This window comes from Chrysemys picta, chromosome 2, assembly GCF_011386835.1.
Source record: "Chrysemys picta bellii isolate R12L10 chromosome 2, ASM1138683v2, whole genome shotgun sequence".
NCBI classification, from domain to species: Eukaryota; Metazoa; Chordata; order Testudines; family Emydidae; genus Chrysemys; species Chrysemys picta.
In genome coordinates this window covers 225,328,878-225,353,001 of record NC_088792.1, presented here as the reverse complement: position 1 = coordinate 225,353,001, position 24,124 = coordinate 225,328,878, and positions in this window count along the sequence as shown.

Sequence of the window (24,124 nt, the reverse complement as noted above, 5' to 3'; positions counted from 1 at the left end):
CTTTGTGATGGTATTATGATTCAAAAACTTAAGTAGTAATATTTTTTCAATGATATAGATGTATATCTTCTCTGATGTGAGTAAAGTCACCGTGGCACAAAACGTGATATTGGCTCTAAAGGCAGAATTTTAGTCTTTCAGCTTCCATACTTCACTCTGGATCATGGCAAAATTTAGATTAAAGATGACAAAGTATTTGTATTTTATTACTTCATTCAAGCCAAAGATTTTCTTTTTTTTAATCTTCTCAGTTGCTTAAACTAAGAAGGTGCTTTAGCTTGTGAATTAGAAGAAGCTTTAGCTATTTTGCCTAAGTATAACTTACCAATAATCTATATGGTAAGTTGTTACACATAATTATTTTTACTATACCCAGAAGTATGTTAAGTGCTTTACATTATATTTATAAAACAAGACACAATCCATTCTGCAAACAGCTTACCATCAATGGGACTACTTGTGGTAGTAGGTACAATATTCAGTAGTAAGTATTACATTTAAAACTTGGACTAGACCCTACAATTAATGGAAGGGTAAAGGCTGAAGGACAAGGGTTCCAGTAATAGGATTTTGCAATTATCAGTTTTGGCATCTGCACACCTTGGGGGTTCCAGTAATGCCTATATGTTTTTATTATAGTTTGCTATTCACAGCTGGATGTTGTATACTATGTCATCAGAAGACCTGTCTAATCTTTGTAATCAGTTTTGCTACTTGATGCTTGTGGAGGATAGAGAGATGGGTCAGACCTTCAGATTGGCGTCAGCTGGGATGCCTCTAACTTCAATAGAACTATAGTTATTTACACTATCTGAGGATCTGGCTTAATATCTGCCTGTGGGATGATCGATGAGGAATGTTTTATAATAGTCACCCTGTTATTTCACAGCTAAATATATTGTATTTTTCCTAAACAGTGGGAAAACGTACATAAACAAAAAATTTTTGTTGTTACTATTTAAAAAGGCAGGCAACTAGCATTTTGGATTATTTGCATAACAATAAACTCTGAGCGTCTGCTTTGTATTCTACCGTATTTGTCTCTGCTTTCAGGGTACATGGTTCTTGGCTAATAAACTATGGCTGTTTAATTAACTACCCAAGCTAACTTCAATTACCTAAAACAGACCAGAAGCCAGGTATGCAGAAGTGAAGGTGAGAAAGCTAGCACAGCACATTAACCCTCATGAATTTCAAACATTCATTTTCAGCAAACCAAACATTCCAACAATCTGTAAGGTGAAGAACAAATAATGAATGCAGGGAATGCAGCCTCTCACAGTTTGAAGTAATTCCAAGATTTAAAAAATTAGACACATGAAAGTAGTAAGTCTAAAATTATAGCCACCATTTTCTGAGAAATAAAATTAGAAGAAAGATACACAATGGGGTGTAGTAATGTGCAAAATGAATCGTGCGCAGCATGAGATGCTTCATAATTGTATGGAATCTGTCCAAAGTTAGAGAAAAAAATCCATTCTACAAGGCATTACTGAAACCCCAGATATTTGAATAATAAAAGATACATGATGCTTAATTGCAGCTGGCAGTTGAACAAGAAGCGGTATTCCTGTTATTTACATTGATCTGCTCTAAAAATGCTGTGGCAAACTCATTTCCCACCCTTTATCTACCACATTTTGCAAAAATAAAGAAAAATCATGGTCCCCATGAAAATGGATTCTCATTTCCTGCTCCCATTTACAGAGCAGACAACAGGAGGGAATACTCTTAAGAATAAATAGTAATGGCTCATACTCCATTTTCAAGCCAAAGGTTTCAATCACGAGTACAGCATGACAGTAGAAAGTTTCCCCTGTCAAAAAGTAACTGAGAGGAAAGAAATGTGGTTTCTAAACAAATTGATGAGTCAGGGAGAAGAGTAGGAGTCAATGATTAGGCAGCCTGTCTGAGGCAGTGCTGGGTTGGACACATGCATACAAAATAGGAGGGCTTGGACATGGCCACATTTTGTTTTAATTTGTCGAATTGAATGTTCGGAGAGTTCAGATTCACTCAGCTCTCATGGTCTCTGTTCATCCAGCTCCTGTCACTTGTGAAGAACTAGAACAGCCGCATGTGGCCCTTTTTCAGTTAAAGTGTGGCTCGTGGAGACCCTCATGCCACTCCCCATTCTTCGCTTACCTCATACCACCCTGCAGATTTCACTTCTGCCCTGTGGTGGGGCTAGGGGCTTCTGCCTAGTGGGGGGAGGGAGGTTCTAGGGGCTTCAACCCTACAGGAGGCGCCTTCCGGCGCTTGGGGCTTCAGCAGAAGTGGGGCTGAAGCCCCGAGACCTCCCTCCCTGCAAGGCAGAAGACCAAAGCCCCACCACCCCACCCACAGGGCTGAAGCCCCGAGCCCCAGCAGGCATGCCTGGCTCTTGAACTTCTGAAGAAGTTACTTCTTCAGAGGGTCAGTAAGTTTTCCCCCCCGCCCCCAGACTAGAATATATCACTGCATGCTTAGCAGTGCTAGTGACTGTGATTGTTGGCAGAGATGGAATGGACACATTTCAGAGACATTAGAAGGTGATGGCAGGGAAGAGTGCTGGACATCCATATCCGTACACTGGTGGTCATCAGAGTGGATCTGTGAGAATGTAGGGCCGTGTGTGGTACAGTACACATGGGCAGAATATTTCCATTCTAGAACATCTCTAAGCATTCCTTAGAGGCTCATCAAATATTCCCATCGAGCAGTGTTCTTACATGGCTTCAACCCCCTTTGAGCCTTTATCTTTCCAATTAAGCTGTATTGATTTACACTTCAGACTTGTTTAAAAAACCCCACTCCATGGATGCAACTTCTTATGATGTAGTTCTAGAAATTCCCTGCAACTCAGGAGTAGCTGTTAACTTCAGCACTGATATTTGTCAGTGTGTTAGAGCCATTTGAAATTGTTACACACCAGATAGAAAATCCTGGGTCAAGGCAAGTAATTACATCTGAATTGGTTCATCAGGTTAACGGAACTCATGCTGCAGCCCATCAGATAACATATGGAGATCTCTGCCCTCTGATTAGCTTATTTCAGGTAAAGGATACCAGTATAATAGTTCTGAAACTGAATTAAAAAAAAATCAGAACATTAGTTTAAAATGTTTAACTTTAGGCCATCCCTGGCCAAAAAATACTTGGTGGGTGATATTTCTGATGAAAGCAGTCAGAATACCTGATTACATCTATGTCAGTGACTGTCATGATTTCTGGTCCATGAAGGTAAATACTGAAGTTTAGAATTTGATATTTGCTTTCTGATGATCACATTTGTCATAAATCTGATATATTTGCAGAGTACAGTACCAACAAAACCTCAGCTACCCCAACTTCTTACATGTATTAATACATGTTAGCCACATAACTAAAAAATAAACAAAAAAGGGTTGATTCTCCCCCTCATTGTAGCAAATACTTTCCAAAATACTCTAAATGAGTAAAGGCCAGGTTGTTCCCAGCTGCTGCATCAGATGACAATGGAAGAATTGTTCAGAAGCATCCAGGAAAGCTGGTAAAATGTCTTGGCATTGACTGAGCATTCCAAAGGAGAGACACTTAAGCGAAAGAGACAGACTTCATGATTTTCTCCTTGTTTTCTGTGCAGGAGCATAGGTAGGCAACTAGTTTCATTGTCCACACATGAAAAACAAACAAACACACACACACACTTTTGAATTACATGTTAAACAACACAAAAAACCATGCCACTGCATAAAAATATCGGTTTAGTTTAATACAGGACTGTAAGAAGAAAAAAAAAAAAACCAAGCAGGAAGAGAAGAAGAATGGATCAGCTAATCCACTTCACAGCAAACACTTGAAAGTTGTTAAGAGCAGTTTCAGGGCAGGAAAAGGCATGGGAACCAGAAGAAAAAACTGTGGAAGGTTTAAAAGGAAGAGGCTCGGGGCAGAAGAGGTGAGAGGAGTTGTTTGGGTGGACCAGATTGAGAAACAGGGCCCCAGATGGCAGTGTCTGAAGCAGGGCCGCCCAGAGGATTCAGGGGGCCTGGGGCAAAGCGGGGGAGCTGCGGCGCTTGTACTTACCTGGCGGCGGTCCGCATCTTCGGCAGCACTGAAGGACCCGCCGCCGAAATGCCGCTGAAGACCCGGACCGCCGCCAGGCCAGGGCTCAGGAGCAAATTGCCCCACTTGCCCCTCTCTCCACTCCCCCCACCCCGGGCGGCCCTGGTCTGAAGAAGTTAGGCTTGCCTAAATTACCACGGTAAAATAGACGTGTCTAGACTGTTGTTTTTAACCCCCCCCTTCCTCTTAATGCTTTGGTCCTACTCTTAAAAACAGAGTATTTTAGTTTTAAGAAGGCTGTTTGATCACTGCCCTCACCACTGGTCATAGACGCCAGAAGGGAAGAGCTACTGGTACTGAACCCATTTGGACTTGCTGGGACACAGAGGATGCTGTAGCCCAGGGCCTGGTCTACAGGTGTGAAAATGGCAGAATTCCATTCCAGGAGAGGTAAAGGCACAAGGGCTGTCACCTGAGGGGGAGGCACTCCGAACTGAGGGGAGACAGAAGTGCACCTAGCCCCACAACTATGACAGTAGCATCTTGTGAAAAGATCAGGTTTGAAGGTAGGGTGCCAGGTGCCCGGTTTTCGACCAGAAAGTCCGGTCAAAAAGGGGACCTGGCACTGTCCAGTCAGATGTACTGACCGGACACCAAATGTCTGGTTACTGAAGGGGAGAGAGGTTACCCAGGGCTGCCTCCTATGGGCTAGCAGGCTTCATGTCAGGCTGCAGCAGCTCTTGTCCCAGCCCCAGAGCAGAGGGAGCCCAGCTAGCCGGGGAGGGAGGTGGAGATAATCCAGCCACGGGGTGGGGGAGCAGTGAACAGGGGTGGGGCCTCTGGGGTCCAGTTTTCAGTCAATAGAAAGTTGGCAACCCTATGAAGGCAAGCATGTGTATTTGACCAAAAGCAGCTCTGGTAGCTTCTTTCTCAAGTAATGCTCGCTGTGCCACTTCAGTTCATAACATATAATAGGTGGGGGCGGAGGGGGTTGCATGTCTTGGCAGATACAGTATATGCCTTTTTACTTCCTGGCTTACTGCTTGAAAGATGGTTATTTATCTATAAACAGTCTACTTCCTGTAAAAACAAACAAAAATACCCCATCTATCTTCCACTCACCTTTCTAATTTTCTTGCCACACTTAGTTTATTCATTTATTTTGATTTCAACACACAGTATACCAAGAATATCTATCACAGGCTCTAGCAAATAACTGAAAATGCAAGCCAGCTAGGAAACAGACAGTAACAAACCAACAACCTCTCTCTACACAAAAGAAGTCAGTCCACAAAAATATTGTCTGCCCATATCGGCTTTCACAAAATCCTACCCCGCACCAACAAAAGGAATCAACCCCCGAAATCTTAGCCTGCCCCAAACATCTGTTCAACACATGGGATTTACAGTGTATATTCGTAAGTTACTGGACATATCTGAGCTCTCTCCTTTGCAGATCATCTTCTCCTCATACTTGAAGTGAAGTCATAGGGCTATGTTTGTGATATCCCATTCATTTCCATGGAAACAGATTGCTATTTCACAAACAAAAGATTATGGCTTTGCTGCTGGATAAAAAGAGGGAGAAGCTGGGCTCTGAGGGAGAAAGCTTGTATCAAAACCAGCAATATACACAATTACTAGCAAAGTAAATTAGTGTTCGTAAAATTTTTACACACCCACCCTTTCCCACCCACCCTACACTATGAAATCCCCCTTTAAATGCCAATTTTGATGCTTGAAATGAAGTGCATAATTGCACTCAGGCTTCAGTAACAATTAGTGATGCTTTATTCATCACAACCCTTACTGTCTATAGACGACATTATTTCAAGACCCCATTCTCCTCTGCCTATCTCCCTGCTCATCTCTTTCTTCTCATGCTCTTCCAAGTTCTCATCTTCACATTACTCCACTCAAAATAAAAAATCTAACCGCCCCTATATGTCCTTCTCACATGTTTCTCTGCCCTATACTCCTGGGCCTCCCTCCCCCCAAAATCCACTCTGACACTCCTCTTCAAGAGCCTCTTTAAAATACACTCCTATCCCTAGAACCCAAGATCACCTCCCCTTAACTTACTGAAAAAGATGTGCCAAAAAAAAAAAATCCATACAAAAGTATTAGGACTAATAAAATACAAACAAAGGGGGTGGGGACTGTGTGGCGTATTTAGATTCTAAACTAGTCCCAGAGGCCAGGACCTTGGTCCACATTCTTTGGCCTGGCTGACTGTCATCAGTACTTCACGTCGTCTTTATGTTTTTTTCAATCATGGGGTTAGGTTGGTGTAAGCTAGAGCTGCTTGAAGAGTGGTTCTAATTAACACCCAAATACTGACTACTGCCCAGGGCTATTCAGGCACTAGGGATTACTGGAGGCACTCCAATCCAGCCATGCCTTTTTTCCACCTTACCACACCCCCTCTGACAGGGAGAGTGTGATATAAAGCCGCTATGACAGCGACAACAACTGTTTAAAGGGGATCCTGAGAGAAAGGGGGCTGGCTCAGTTTGACTGCTGTGTGCCACCACAGTGCCACAAACATCAGGCCCTTTGTCTTCAAAAGAGCCTAGTACACCATTGGTTCTATACAAATACTTAAATAATACCCCCTGCTTGTATGCAGCTCTGAGTCAAGTTAGGGTAGGTAGCCAGCAGTCCAGCCATCTCTCTCACCTTTAGAGTTGCGACCTTAAGACAAAAGGTAAGAAATCCTTCGTTCCTTTTGTCAGACACCCTCAGCTGCCAGGAGTATTTCACAGGATCAGGATCTATGTTTTTAAGCCCTATGTTTTGAGGCAGAGACTGCTAAGCCACCTAACCTCACCACTGGTCTGTAAGTAAGAGTGATATTTTCTCTGTAGGATGAAAGATCATGTAGAAGCAGTGCACAGGGAGATATTGATCTAGCAAGGCTTAGAGCCAAGGAAACTTACCCATGGGGAAAATCTTATGGAGAAACAACTGTGTGTGGCTGTGTATGGGTAAGAGGCAAGGGAAGGGGAATGTTTTTAAACAAAGAGAACAGACTACATATGGTAGACCAAAATCAGAACTGGAAGGGCATAATGGCATAATAATAAGCCCGTACATGTAAATAACTCATTTACAAGCACATAAATCCCAGCTGGGATTCAATGATACAGAATATGCAAATGAAGTCCAAGGCACAGTGAGTGAGTGGGCAAAAATGTGAGTGACAGACTAACTTTCAGAGGCCAAGAGGAAAGCTATTCACTGACACAGCACTTGGAAGAGGCAGCAGATAACTCAGGGGAACAGAGGCAGAGAGAGAGACAAGGCAGTCCTGGAAGCTGCTCAGGAAACAGGAAAAATCAGAGGGTCACACATATGGTAGAGGGCCTACTCCCACCTGTAAGGGAGAGGCATATAAAATATTGATGTAATTTAAATGTTATATACATTTGGAATTTCTTATAATTAGGGCTGTCAATTAATCGCAGTTAACTCACGCGATTAACTCAAAACAATTAATCGTGATTGTGATGAGTTGTCCACCTCCACTCCGGGGTGCCACCTGATGTACTGGGGTACCACTGAGCCCACCAGTTCCACCAGCCTGAGTTTCCTTACACTGCCCTGCTGAGCCAGGCCCTCAAACCTCCTCTAGCGCACACACAGGCAGGGCTACACCCAGCTGCAGAAAGACACAGACACTGAGATCAGCTCTGCGTGGAAAGACTCAGCTCGGGAATTGCCCAGCACTCAAGTGCACACCCCCTCTGGAGTGTAAACCCAAAATTGTCTTGTCTTGCGTTGCACAGAAATCTGTACAGCATAAACTCAGGAAAATCTCCGCCTCCCTTATGTGGAGGAAGATATACACAGCTTTTTGCCTCCTCGCCCCCCCATTATGAATCGCACAAACTGGTTTATAGAAAACAAAAACAAGTTTATTAACTACAAAGGATAGATTTTAAGTGGTTATAAGGGATAGCAAACAGATCAAAGCAGATTACCTTGGTAAAGAAACAAAAACCGCAAACTGAGCTTAACACACTAGATAGGTAGGATATAAATTAGCAAATTCTCACCCTGAGTGATAAACAGGCTGGCAGATTCTTAAGGCACAAGTTGCTTTGGCTTTTCTGGGTTTTCACACACAGGCTAAAGATCCTCCTAGCCTGGGATCATCAATTCCTACAGTTCAGTCCTTGCCCCTCAGGTGTTTCCAGGTGTGTTGTTGCAGGGAGACTCAGGTCACCTCATGATGTCATTGTCCCCCTTTTATATCTTCTTCCCACTTTCTGGAAAGCTCTTTTGCTGTAACCTGGGTCAAACAGTTCCCATTGGGTAGTGCTATCTCTGAGAGGTTTCTATTGTACACAATTCCTGCGGTAAACCTTGTGCTTGTGTGCATTTCCTCAATAAACCATTAACATTGTTTAGCCTTTTTACTGTTGTACCCGAAAGGCTGCTTGTGGGTGTTTTCAACCTCACAACATGTTTCAGTAACACACACATAGCCAAACTTCATAACTTCCTATACAATGATAGCACGTACAATCCAACAAGATATTACTGTCTAGCAGATCAAGACTTTTAGAATGATACCTCACAAGGCATATTTTGTACAAAACATATCCTAATTACATGACAATGGCAAATCCTGGATCAGGATGTCACAGCAATTAAAAAAATTAATTGTAATTTTAAGTCGCACTGTTAAACAATAGAATCCCAAATTAAATGTATTAAACATTTTTGGATGTTTGCAAGCCAAAGGCCAAGACTGAGGCCCGGGGCTTCTGATGAAAGAAACAAACCAGCCCAACATCTTTCTTCAGAGGGCACAGGCTAGTGGTACTCACAAGCCATTCTTCAACATGGAAGTCTGGGAGCACTAGGTCTCCTTGTTTCAGAATGCCACCCCTATTGGGCTGAGTTCTTTCCTTTTAAGGACCCTCCCCCAGGCCCAACAAGCCACACAGATGCAGTGGGTTGGAGCTGAGTGTGATCACAGGAGTTCTTTTATCCTTCTTGACTGGGGGAGGAGAAGGTTATCTTCTCTACATTATGATTTGGGGATGAGACGTTTTTCTGGAGTTTATGTATTTTTCTTGCCATCTGACTGAAGTACATTGTGATCTCCATTGGTAAGTGAAGGCTGCTGGTTGGCAGAGTAGTTTATTTGTATATTAGGATTAATGTTGCTGGGGAGTTATTGCAAGTCGAACAATTGTCAGGATGCTCAGGGCCTTTGCGTGGGTGTTCTTTTTAAGGTGCAAATCTAAAGAAATAAAATACTTTGATAAATAAATACCTTTCTGAATCTAAAAACCTCATTGCAAATCCTTGAATGACTAAATGAATTTGATGCAATTTTCACTATCAACACCTAACATGCATCTTACACTGCAAATGAATATAGCATATCTGTAAGTACTATGATAAATTGTTCCTGGAAAGATAGCTGTTTATGCTATTTGACTGTCACAATTATATTATTTAATGTACATAAGGCAAAAGTTAACAGGGATGCTATATTATGATGGGCAGATTTAAATACTGGAGATATGAAAATGAATGATCAGAACAAGTAATTTTTTTTAAGATTAGCTCTTCTATTAAATAATATTACTTAGCACCTAATAGCTTCAGAGTGCTGTACAGACATTATTAACTATTTAACCCCCAGCTCACCCAGGTGAGATAGCTAGGTTTGGTTATCCCCATTGTATGGATAGGGTAAATGATGCAGAGAGATTAAGGCCAATATTTTCAAACCCTGGTGTCTAAGTGAGGCATCTAGATTGCCAAGGAGTTAGTTCCTCTACACTCTGAGAGTCTCAACCACAGACATCACAAGACTTGTCCAGAGCTTTTCAGTACACATTTTGTTTTGCTGAGCAACTCTCGCGACAGACAACTTCTATATATAACATAGCTAATGTTATCAAGTGTAGCCAGGAGTGCTTGATTTGAAATCTTGCTTGTGCCATTGATTTGATTGACCTTGGGTGAATCACTTAAGCCAAGTCTTTCAAACTTGGGTGCATAAAGTTAAGCACTTAAGTCCACATTTAGGCACCTAAAGAAATGGCCCATTTTTCAGAAGCACTGAAGCATAGTTCCCACTGACTTCAAATCAGGCGCTCTTGGTATCCAGGCCTGAACACAGTCCCCTAGATGCTGCTGTTTCTTAACTAGCTATGTTAAACCTAGCAATTTTCTGTCATTAGGGCAGCTCACTGTACTGCAACATGTAGAAGGAAGCATTGTTAATTGGGAGACCTCTGTATAGTTTCTGTGTCTAGGACTGCAAGAGAGTGTTAAATCTGTAATTAATTGGTCTTTCTTTGGAGGTGACTAGGACTCTGAAGGCATGACCTGTATAACCTGGCACAGCAGCATGGGAGCACTTACAGTGAGACTTCCCCTAGTAGGGTTAACTATTTATGCTAAACAATCTGTTCCACCTTGTATTTAGCTGTGACATTCTGAGTACCTTTCCCAGACCCAAGAAATAGCTCTGTGTAAGTTTGAAAGTTTGTCTCTTTCACCAACAGAAGTTGGTCCAATAAGAGATATTATCTCACCCACCTTGTCTTTCTGAAGACACAGTCTATAGGTAAATAGCAGAATTCAATTCCTACAGCCTCTAGCAGTTTTATTCTCCAAAGCACAGTATTAATTCAAACAGTGGGAAATAAATGAAACTGACAAAATCAGGGGTCAAAGAAAGATTTCATCTTATGGGAAATGTTACATTTAATGGAACATTTTCCTTCCACATAAACATTTAGTGTATCCAAAAGAACAAAGAACCTTACATGGCAGAAATTAAGCAGGGTCTCTGCAGGTTTCCACAGCTCTGTTGCCGTGGAGTTAATCCTAACATAGGAGAAAAGATCCCTGCCTTTTTGCTTCATCCCCTGGACAACCACATTATATAAACAAATTGTTACTCCATTCCCATTGATGGAAAGTAGCCCACACCTATGGTGCCAGAAGGATTCAATTGAGCATGTGCCAAAAGAACAAATGGGCTCAACTCATTTCTTAGGAGGCTAGATGACAACATCACAACACATTTGCCTTGATATGGAACCATGGAAGTTTGTTATAAGTGTCTGCCAGGGATTTGCTAACAGGCACACTTAGTTTCTGGATCATGATGGCAGCAACACAATATATCCATAATCATGGACCATTAGAAATCAAACAGATTTTTAGCATGCTCGCCTGAAACAAGCTTGCAATTCCCTTCCCAGATTTTAATACTTCCCCTTTTGCATGAAGGGCCAAAAATAAGGATTTATAGTAACCTTATTTGCAGGCCCTGGTAAGGAAAAGTGTATCAAATGCTTTTATTGTTGATTTTTGCAGGTTCCCAGTAAACACAGTACAAGGCAGCAGTTCTTTATGTGCAAACACTGTTGATTAGGGACTTGGAATGTGTTCCACTGCTGTACCTCGTGACAGTCTCAGAAGTAAAGAAAGCAGGTTTTTATTTACAGTGCAAGTGGGTGCAGACAATTTAATCCCCAAATCCAGTGACATATAACATATATGGAATAATAAACAGATATTTCAAGTAAGATGTGTTGTTTACAAAAGTGAAAAGCAAGCTACTAGAGTTGTTGTGGGTATATTTTCTCTGGCGATTAAGAGTAAAGGAATCCCTCAAAAATCTCTGTGCCACAGCTTTCCTCAGCGAAGGCCTCAGTTCCCCACTTTTCCCAAACCCCGAGGTCCACCAGCGAAATCCCAGATCTATTTTACTTCTGGAAGCTGACCCTTTTGGCCTTTTATCTGCACTGCATTCTAACCACAATTTGAGACAAAACTGAATTTAATATTAGTAATTTGGAGAAATGGTCTGAGTTAAACAGGATGAAGTTTAACAAAGACAAATGCAAAGTGCTCCACTTAGGAAGGAAAAATCAATTTCACACATACAGAATGGGAAAAGACTGTCTAGGAAGGAGTACGGCAGAAAGGGATCTAGGGGTTATAGTGGACCACAAGCTAAATATGAGTCAACAGTGTGATGCTGTTGCAAAAAAAGCAAACATGATTCTGGGATGCATTAACAGGTGTGTTGTGAGCAAGACACGAGAAGTCATTCTTCCGCTCTACTCTGCTCTGGTTAGGCCTCAGCTGGAGTATTGTGTCCAGTTCTGGGCGCCGCATTTTAAAAAAGATGTGGAGAAATTGGAAAGGGTCCAAAGAAGAGCAACAAGAATGATTAAAGGTCTTGAGAACATGACCTATGAAGGAAGGCTGAAAGAACTGGGTTTGTTTAGTTTGGAGAAGAGAAGACTGAGAGGGGACATGATAGCAGTTTTCAGGTATCTAAAAGGGTGTCATAAGGAGGAGGGAGAGAACTTGTTCACCTTAGCCTCTAAGGATAGAACCAGAAACAATGGATTTAAACTGCAGCAAGGGAGGTCTAGGTTGGACATTAGGAAAAAGTTCCTAACTGTCAGGGTGGTTAAACACTGGAACAAATTGCCTAGGGAGGTTGTGGAATCTCCGTCTCTGGAGATATTTAAGAGTAGGTTAGATAAATGTCTATCAGGGATGGTCTAGACAGTATTTGGTCCTGCCGTGCGGGCAGGGGACTGGACTCGATGACCTCTCGAGGTCCCTTCCAGTCCTATAATCTATGAATCTATGAATCTATAATCTATGAATTTGTGTGAATGTTTAAAGTCCTTTTCCTATTTAACTTAACTGTGACTTCATGATACTGTGAAGAAGGCCAAAAAAAAAACCCCTACCATGCCACTGCCAATTTGGTTGAATGGGAAAAATTCCTTTCTGACCCCCAACATGGCATTGGTTAAACCTGCAGCATCCTAATAAATACAGCTCCAATACTGCTACCTCAGGGAAAGAGGATGGGGCAGCCAAAATTGGAGGTAAAAGCTCCAAAATCCTCACGCATGGATTTAAATTAATGAGTGGGGAGAGCACAGAGCCAATCAGCTCCCTCTCCCTCTGATTGGTCAATGGGAGGCAGAAAGCTCATGGAGGAGAAGGGGCTACCCCAGATTCCTCCAGTGTGCACCCCCCTTTGCCCTCCCCCCCAGATAAAGTCCAGGTTTCTTTGCTTTATTACAATAAAAAAGTTAAGCTCTTGAAAGCAAAACAAAATGTTTTGTTTGTCTCAAAATGATTTATTTATTTAGTTATTTTTACTTTTTTGGTTCACTGAAAATTTTGAACAATTTTCATGTCAGGTTGACCCAAAATAGATATATATTTTTAAAATCAGAACAGACAGCAAACGGAAAAGTCAGTTATTCACACAGCTCTATAGCTGAGGGCAGTCAGATCCCACTAGGGATGCTGGGTGAGAGTGTAACAGAAAAGCAACTGCTATACTGATTGAAAGGTACAGTGTGTACTTCTCTGCCTCAGTGTTGGTTCAACAGCCAACAGGGAAGAAGGCAGAGTTGGGGTCTTGTCCTTTTGGGAAGTTTAATGCTGGTGGTGTGTGCTTAGATTCCTGGACCCTTTCTTCCAAATTTACAAACCTGGCATTAGCCTTTAAAAAAGTGAAGGAAAGGCTGTCCGTGTCCACACTATAACTAAAAATAGATCTTTACAGAAAGGGAATGCTTTAATCCCTTCACATTCAGGCTTACTGGCAGCACTATAAGACCTAAGTGTCAGCTTGACACACACATTATTAGATAGTTGGTCTGCAGAGATAAAAAGTGCACTAATCATTCAAGATATCGATGTCTCAGCTTTTCAAATCATGTAGCCTGTCTATCTTTCATTTGATCTCTCAGTAGGATATATTTATAAATAATTCTCCATTGTTAAACATTTTTTGGAACAGCTAAGAAAATGGACTTTAACAATAGTTGAAAAGTTATTAAATCAGGTAAAATTGGTATTTCTCTGATAACTGAAAGCATGAAACATTTACATCTAAGGGTCTCCTATTTAATTTCATTTTAATAAGGATAATAGGGATATGTTAAATACCAGATGCTCATTAAAAGTATATTAACTGTGTATAAACTAGTTTCTTCTTGCATTTTATTACTTCTGCAACAAGTCCCAGCCGAACACAGCTGCAGAGATTCACAATTCTTTTGGGAGTATTAATTGAACAGTAGTTGATTGAAAACTGTGTTAGAATAGTAAGCTATCACTTTAAATTTTGGGGGGTTTTCCTGGTCCTGCTTGCTGACTATGGGGCTCTGTAGGAAACATGCAATCTAGGTCTCATAGTAGTCATTTCACAAAGAGCCAACCATACAGCAAGGGGTGAGTTGTGCTTCTTTGCCTCAGGGAACAACCTGCCTTGTCTCTCTCTGGTTTTTGTTCTTGTGTGTTAAGGTTCTGGATTTTTAAGAAATAAAATAGTGTTATGTTGCAACATTCCAGGGAGTGTATTTTTTGTATGTGTTTTTATCTAATTTCTCTGTTTGCATTGCTGTGAAAATTACATGAATCTTGCATTGGCTCTTACTTCAGGTGAACTAGGTCACCCAGCCTTACATATAAGCAAGTGTATATTTTTATTATTATAATTAGGGGGCAGGGTCTCATCTTTGATGCACTGTGCTTGTCTTTCTGAAAAACAAACAAACAAACAAACAGAATGGGAGTGGTACAGGACTCCTTACTCCAGTTCTACAATTCTCCATTGATAATTCCCCTTATAGTGATCTGTCTGAGGCCTAACACATAACTTTAGGGCTATTAAGCAACTTGAATGCAGGGAGAATATGAGCTTGGAGGAGCAAGAAATTTGAATCTAGGTACTTGGGGAATCTTAATATAAAACAACATGCATGGCCAAAGAACATAAAATTATATAGCCGGGGACACATAAGCCCGTAGCTTATGGAATACACAGTAAATGGATGCTGTAAGCATTGCTATGGTATCGTTCAGCAAACACTTGTCAAACACTTCCATTCAAGAACAGAAATGAACAGTAATGTGTTGGGACATGTTCCCCTTCACCTCCTCATGTGGTTGCTGCTATGCTAGCAGCCAGCTCATGAAGAATGTTCCAAGCATGCAAGGTGCCTGGTAAGTGAAGGAGAATAGAGATAAATACCTTGTTAAGATGCCCTAACTCTTTTAAGAGAAGGCACTTTTAAGGGTATTGCTACAATATAGCAGTTACTGCGACACAGCTACAGCCATAGTGTAAATGCTTGAAACAAGGACATTATGAAGAAAGGGCCATTTGTATTCCTTATGGAAGATGTGGAGGATTCAATAGAATGTAGCTAGCTAGATTTACATATTATCTCTCTCACTGTAGCATTTGAACATCTAAAAATAAAAGTGGACTGGAGTTGGTTTTTTCCCACCTGTTTGAGATTTCTTTGTTTTCTCTTCCTGCTTGATGGCTCTGTTTACTGCTTAAATACAAATTAAGGCAAGAACACAATCCTTTGTTTAGGACAGACCTGTTTTCAGCCTTCTGCTTGGGCTGGGCTTTGGGGTTTGGAACATGTGTTAATAACTTCACATACAATATTGCCACACAAATTTTATCAGGACAATACTGACCAGCAAATTATGAGTTTTCAAATGATACCTTACAAGGCATACCTTGTACAGAGATTATAACAATAGAGTCCAGGGTGTGAATACTGGGGTGTATTCCATCACACCCCCTTTCCTGATTAAATCCATCATCATTGTGGCCTATGTTAGAAGTATCATTTTTCCAATCATGGAGGAGTGAAGAATTTTTGTCCATCAAAATGGTTTCTTAGTCAGCTCGAGAGGGCCATTGTTGTGCAATGCAAAGCAAGCCCTTTGTCCACCCCTAGTACTATACCTCCTGCCAGTGGAAAGCATAGTGGCTGTAATGTGGAGTTGTGGGGGTGAAGAGATTTGAAGTTGGGGCAAATAATAGGGGCTTGCTCAGGGCTCGCTCCCTTTGCCAAACTAACAAAGGGCCCAGATCTGCAAATACACGTGAGTAGTCCCATTGCAGTCAACTGGACTACTTATGGGAATAGAGTTAAACATGTACATAATTGTTTGCAGGATCTGGCACGAAATTAGGAATGAGTATCTACAAAAATCTGTGGAGATGCAGATTGTGTAGATCAAGGGTCTCAAACTCAATTTACCTTAGGTCCAGTGCCAGTCCTCAAATCCTCCCAGCGGGCCAATGTCACTCATGCTGCCCAGAACCCGCCCCCCAAAACTCCGTCCCCCCAAAAAACTCTGCCCCACACCTGCCTAAGGCTCTGGGATGGAGTTTGGGTGGGGGAGGAGGTCTGGAGTAGGGGATTGGGGTGCCGGCTCTGGGAGGGAGTTTGGGTGTAGAAGAGGTGAGAGGTTGGGTTCTGGGAGGGTGTTTGGGTAGGGGAAGGGCTCTGGGGTGTAGGCTCTGGGAGGGAGTTTGGGGGTTAGGTGTATGTGGGGAGGGGGTGCAGGCTCTGGGAGTTTGGGGTGTGGGGGTGTGGAAAGGGGAAGGGGGTGCAGCTCTGGGAGGGAGTTTGGGGTGGGAGGGGGTATGTGGGGAAGGGGTGCAGGCTCTGGGAGGGAGTTTGGGGGCAGGAGGGGGTATGTGTGGGGGGGGTAGGGGTCCAGGCTCTGCGAGGGGAGTCAGGGGTGCAGCGCTTATCTTGGGCTCCAAGGCGGGGCGGGCAGGGGGACTCACAGCCCACACAGCCCCGCCCCGCCCCTGGCCCACAGGGAGGGGCCAGCAGCCACTGAAGTGAGCAGGCAGACGCCGCTCAGCTCCGCTGCACTTCCAGGGCCCCTAAGGGGGGAGCGTCTGGGGGCAGCAGGTGGGGCCAAGGGAGAGACCCAGCCCCAAAACTGCTTGGGCCCGCATGCCACATTGGGGAGGCTCGCAGGCCGCAGATGGCCCTCAGGCCGGGAGTTTGAGACCCCTGGTGTAGATATTCCAGATATACACATCCAGCACTTAAACACACTTTCTTCATTGTTAAATGAAACTGAATCTTCAAAGCTTCCACCCAGTCCAATTAATTCAAGAATTCCTAATTGCAAAATAGGAGTTCTTTTACTTCTAGGTAAATATATTCAGATTTTCGACAAAGAAATCTCTGCTTCCAGAAATATATTGGTGATGGACTTATTAGTGAAGCAGGTTATGAAAAAGTCCCCTGTGACTGATGCATAATTACTGCACATAACTCAGCTGAGGAAGTTGCCATCCAGCAAGGAAATATCAATGGAGAATTGGCACAAGGTATTAGAACCTGTCTCCATAAGATAACTGAGTGGAATTATTTTTGGGAGAATGAATCTTCAGTCTCCTTACAAATAAAAGTGGCAGAATTAATTATTCAAACAGAAAAATCTCCAGCAACCACTAACTTCATGTTTAGAGGATCTCTGTTTTATTGAACTGGAATTAGCCCAGTGCAAAATTTGAACATAACAATTGCCTTTTAATTAATTAACCCCCTAATTATATGCATGAATGCATGGGCATAATTAATATATACATGCCCCATCTGTATTCAGTACAACAATGATTTTAAGACAATGCGATTATTTGTATTTTAAATGACTCTGCTAAAATTATCAACATTTCAAAGTTAATACAAATGTAAAGAGAAATAAATGTTTTCTCTCTTGTATTTGTTGTATTCCAGTGACAATAAGTAGCTAGAAGAAAAATCTAGTGTAAATAATTTTTTATTAGGTTGAGTTTGACGGTATCCTATTTAACATTTTAATGGCTTCTTATAATTTACAATAGAACAATATGGTGTTTTTCTTGAGCAGTGTCCTTTCAGAGAACAGAGTTGGCTCACACTGATACGCTATCTAGTTTTAACTCTGGTTCCGGAAACCTCCACTCTCTTGAGTCACCAATGTGCCAAATATTCAGATGTGAATTCAGTAATAAAGTATTTCAAATGTCCTAGACTCTAATGTGCCCTTCCTCAGTCCTGAGCACTGATACTTACATGATGTGTATTGCTATCAACATCTGTGAGGCTAATCATATGAGTAAAATTATCACAAGCTGGCCCACAGAAATTAGAACTCAGCTGGAAAACATGTATTAGGCCATCTAGGATAAAATCCTGGCCCCACTGAAATCAAAGGCTAAACTCCCGTTGACCTTAGTAGAGCCAGGATTTTACCCCCATGTATTCCTTTGACAATGCAAGACTTTTCCCAACACTATATTTTCCAATACGGTGTCCAATCCAATAATCAGAAATGGGGCTTCTACCACATCCCTTGGAAAGTTATACCACAGTCTTATAGAATGAACCGACCATGTGGTCTGGCAGCATGCATTTTCTCTTTACTGTCAAACAGTTCCAACATCTAAGTGAACATCTCTTTATGCCACCCTAAAACAATGCAAGTTCTCTGGAGAGCACATCAGAGAATGGAAATAAATAGGCTGCAAGTAAATAGACTCAAGAATAAAGTACAGCCATTGCTTTTAATATGAAAAATTATTATAGAAACACATTGTTATTCCAACCATAAATTTTGAATCCCTCATGCTACTGCAGCCTTAAAGATACAATGCATTTCAGGTAACAGATATCTCACCTATTTATATTTTTCCTGCAGGATAAAATAATCCCATTGCAGCTAGAGCTGTGTGAAACTTTTAAACAACATATAAAAGCAGATTAAACTCAGTCTTCACTTCATGTTTTTGTATTTACCCAAAACGTGTGTCTGATGGCTTGCAGAACTTTTAGTAAACCTGGACCAAAGTTTTGAGCAAATGTGGGATTAATTTATGATTTCACATAGAAACCATGATACAATTGTGGTTTTGTATGGTTTTGATCCAAAACCAGGCAAAACTTGTGGGGTTTGTCTGTGTTTGTCTGAATTTCAGCTCTGTTTTAACCCCAAATGGGTAGCAAACTCATCTGGAAAAAAAACAACAACCTCCACTGAAAACCAAAACAACTGAGTTTAACACAGCTTTAGTTGTAGCACTGAGAATTGTCTTATGACATTGCATGAGGGTGTGACAAGGTATATCATCCCCGCACTGATCCAACTGGGGTTAATGGCACACTGTGGGCAGGCCGGTGCTATCATTTAGGCAAACTAAGCAGTTGCCTAGGGTGCCAAGATTTGGGGGCGCCAAAAAGCGGTGCCTCCAATTTTTTTTATAGCGTTCCTAGGCCCCCTCTCCGAGCGCGCGGTCGCCGCTCCACTTCTCCCGCCTCCCAGGCTTGCGGCGCCAATCAGCTGTTTGGCGCCACAAGCCTGGGAGGGGAGGAGAATTAGAGTGGGGGCAGCGTGCTCGGGGAGGAGGCGGAGCAGAGGTGAGCTGGGGTGGGGAGCTGCTGCACGGCTCCCTGCGGGGCAGCTGCCGCTGGGGGGCACCTCAGGATCGGGGGGGGGGGTGCCTCGGGGTGGGGAGCTGCCGCAGGGCTGGGGAGTCGGGGGGCGCAAGGTGGACGTTTCGCCTAGGGTGCGAAACTTCCTTGCACCGGCCCTGACTGTGGGCCAAAGAGGTCATGCCCTCTCACCCCCGCTGCGCATGCTCAACAAGGAGACAGGATATAAACTGGAGTGGCCCAGCTCAGTTTGGGCTCACTGAAGAGGAGAGTGGATGCAGGCTGCAGGCACCAGCCAGGAAGTGGCTGGAAGTACAGACCGCAGAGGCTGAGCCAGTGGGATTGACAACGGAACCCCCCTGACCCTAGAGGATGAGAGAGAGTTGGAAGGCCGATGCCTCCAGGAGAACTGATAAAGCGGCAACCACGGGTAGGAAGCAACCCGGGGAACATGACTGTTAAAATAGGAAAATGAGCCGAACCATGGACTCGAACATGGGTCGGGACCTGGTTCCCCTACCCTGCCACACACCTACTGCAGAGTGTGGGCACTGCTCAAGGACTCTGACTGCTGGGCCATGCTGCCCTGAGACCAAGGACTCTGGCCAAAGGCCACAAGGACTCTGGCTGGGCTGCGCTGCCCTGTTTTGTAGGTTAGGACAGCAGCACCTATTCTAGCCACTTGAGCCATAATGCTTTATTTGTTGCACATGACTGGACACCCCATGATAGCATGTATTTACCCCACGACACACGGTATGATGACTAACACGCTGCTAGGGATACCCAGAGCTGTGAGTCACTGTTACACATCTCTGCCTCAGTAAGAGTGAGTTTTGCAAGAGTGTGTGTCAGTTCCCTGCCACACCAGATTGTCTTCCTTACCAGCAAACTCCTCAAGGCTCTGCCAACTCAAAACTCACCTAGCAAGTAACATTCAGTAAACTTCAGCCCCAAAGCTTCTCAGGGATATTTCTCTGTAATGCTTAGCCCCAATCACTGTGCATTCACAGAAGATATCAAGTTTGCTGTTCTGTTAAAAAGCCAGTACCTCACAGCTTATTAATTTAACTGGGGTAAATACACCACTCCCTTCAAACACAGCCCTGAATTGTTTTACTTTTAATATAAACTAAGTCATTAACAAAAGAACATGGATTAAGTGATATCAAGTAAAAGAGAGAAAGGTAGAGATAGCTACAAGCAAATAAAAGTAAAAACATGCACCTAAAAGTCTAAAACTTAATCTAGCACGATACAATCTTTGTTTAAGATGGTTTCTTTTACCCACAGTCTCCTTTCTAGTTTTTTTACTGGCCAGGACCCATCATAGAGATCAAATTGCTTGGTTTCTTTGTCTCTTAAGGTGAAGGATAAAGACAGAGTATCTCTCTGTTCCTTATGTTCCCAAGGGGATTTCTTTGTCTTACAAATCAGGAAGCCCTCCTGGGGACTCAGTCTCTCTGGGGTGTAGGAACCATGGTAATTCTCTCTCTCTCTCGAGTTCAGGAACAGGATAACCTCCACCAAGCCAGCTGAATAGTTTTGACTGCTAATATGTAAATTGAGATAACCCACTTTTCTTTGTCTAGGACAGACCTGTTTATTATCTTACCCTAAGCTAGGATATGTTGTTTTAAACATGTTGTAGTAACATGAGAGGGAATTCATAACATCACATGTAAGGTTAACACCTGCATTTTATGATATTAATAACCAGTGTGTTAGTAGCTTTCATGATGCCTCACAAGGCATATTTTGTACAAATATTATTGCATTAGTGTAAAGTGTGAATACAGGGGTGCCTAGGGTCACAATGACATCACATTGTGACACAACAACATGAACTGATTAAATGTCTTCATGCATCGATGCTACATCATGATGTCAAGACACCTGAAATTACCATAGAGGATGTAAGATGCTATGCACATCGGGATGGTCCTGCCAGTCACTGGACCTGTGGCATTCCTATTGCAAACGTGTGTGAAATCTGTTTGGTGTCTAACACACATACCTTTTGACTAGAGGACTAGACCTTTGAGTTTTTAGACACAAACTTTGCCCACTTGCAGCTGTTAATATGGGACTAAAACTAGACAAAAAAAATGTTTCAAATACACGCAGTGGTTCCCAATCTCTTGTTTCAAGACAACTGTGTTGGAAGAATTTGCCTCAGTAAAACTCCCAGCTGGATCTCTAATTTAGTCCATCTTTTAAAACCATTGACTGACAAACGTTAACAAATGGCAAATGTTGGTGTCAAAGGTTCTGGCAGTAGCCAAACAGATTATTCTGTGCAAATGGAAAACTGAGACTCTGCCTGCATATTGCGAATGTCTAAAGAAATTTTCAAATACAGCATTCATACTGAAACTATCTCCTTGGCATAGAATGGACTGAAAAAAAAAACCATTTGGGGTAATAGGCCTGAATTGTAGAAATAGATACAGAGATACAAAATTACTTTAGTACATCAGGGTTCATTTGGCAGGCACTCACATTTCTATAGTAGGTTGTGAAATGCTCGTCTTCCCTAAGAGCCTTCATAACGTCAGAATTTATTGAAGTTTTACTTAGTGGTTTCATATATACAGTAACATCTGTTTAGAACACTGATATTTTTATTGTTCGCTATACGCAGTTACATTTTTAAATATTACTACCAATATGTTCTTGGATTATTCTTGCACAATACTTAGAGTGTTGTGTGTGGGATTTTTTGTATATTCAGAAAACTTCAGTAAAGATCATGGAAAAAATGTCAGGCGTGATCTGCTTTAAAGAGGATTTACCCCTCCTTTCCTCCCTCCCCCCATCATCAGTGCAGATTTCAGGTTGCTTACACTGCTGACAACCCATGATGTACTAGCCTTTAAGTGACGGGGTCTAGATTTCCATTACTGTAGCTCTTACAGTACGTCTACACTGCAATAAAAGACCCATGATATGGCCATGGCTGGCCTGGGTCAGCTGACTTGGGATTGGGCTGTGAGGCTAAAAATTGCAATGGGCATTTGGGCTGGTTCTGGAGCGAGGGTTCTGAATGTGTGGGGCTGGGGGTGGGGAGGGGGGCAAGTGGATCTCAGAGTCCGGGATCCAGCCCTAGCCCAAATGTCTACACTGCAATTTTTAGCCCCGGCGAGCCTGAATCAATTGACCCAGGCTCTGAGACTCAGGGCCACAGGTTTTCTGTTGCAAAGTAGATGTACCCTTAGAGGCGTCAACTGCCACTGGGGATCCATTGTACAAAGAGCTTACAATCTAAATAGACAAGACAAAGAATGGGAGGGGAAACTGAGGTACAGAGATGTGAAGTGACATGCTCAATTAGAACCAGGAATAGAACTTAGGTCCCCTAACTCTGAGTCCAGTCCCCTATCCACTGGAAAAAAATACCTTCTCAGATGTCATCCTTCAGATAAATTCTTATCTGTTGGTTGAATTCAGGGAGGTGGACAGACATACTATCAACAAATATAAGAGAACTTTTACAGTGACACCGAGAGGATGCTGGGCTCTTCAATGACGGCACCTATCAGCAGTGATGGACGATAGCAACCTGTAATCCTAGCCCGGAGAGGAAGCTGCAATGGAATGATTTTTATTATGTTGACTAGTTGCTGGTATTTTTGACTGTGTGATTGTTCTGTCCCTCAGTTGGCACAGTTGCTTCTAAACTATAGGGAGCTTCCAGCCAGCTGGTCATAGCCTGATACAATGCCAAGCCTACTCTATCAAAGACATGGCAAAACTCCTGTTTGGCTTCAGTTGTGCAGATGTGTGCCTCACATATAGAAAGGAACAAGCATTCAAACAGGGCTCCCAATCTGGTGCCTGAAATTTTGGACGTGTGCCTATTTATACATACACAAGATCATTCGTGACAGCAAATGGGCATTTGCCTGCACATTTGAAGTGTTGACCCATAATGTTCCTTATTTTAACAGTCTAAACTACATCCCACTTTCCTTGGTTCTAATACTCATGGCCTACCATGGAACGAAGCACAGCAATAGATCCCTTAATAATGCACCGCAAGTTAAATAGAAATATATCTTCCTCGTGCCTGGCTTAATAAACTTGCACACCACAATTGGTTTCTTAATTTGAAAATGGGTAGATCATAAACCTAAGTGAAATTAGCTCTCTTATCCTCACTGGCCACTGAAGAAAGAATCACAGAATTTGTGATACCAGATCAGACCATCAAAATAAGATTTATCTTCTCTCAGGCAGAGGTCAATGATTGATGTATGAGAGGAAAGCATAAAACCTCCATAATATTCTGAGCCAATTGATCAATGCTACCTGTGAAAGTTAAAAAAAACCTAGATCCTTCCTGACCCTCACAATGATCAGTTTACATCCTGAAGAAGGAATTTGATTACAGGTATTTTAGCATGCTCATTGCCAATATTAAACAGGAATGTTTTCTTCCTCTGATAAATACATACATCACTTAGCACTGCCTGACTTCAGCTGCGGTTGCATAGTGGAAGACTTTTGTTTCTCTTAAGTGAAAAATGGACAAAAAGAAACAAAAATAGATGAATGGGCAAAAGTATGAATAAAAAAACTCCATGCAGCTGAATAATTGATGGCTGGCATGACTGAACAAATGGCTGTGGAAGATTTCTGGTGGTGGGCTTGATTTGCTTACAAAAAGAATATATAACATTTAACAAATTGTAATGATCAAGTTACCTCTACTGTTGAATAGGTTAAAATATTTATTTGCATATTTGTCTTTATTAGCATTTTTTTCTTAGTATGACAGTCTTTGTGAGTTGTGTGTATTTTGATATGCACTATGATTAATGAAGCGTTTTATA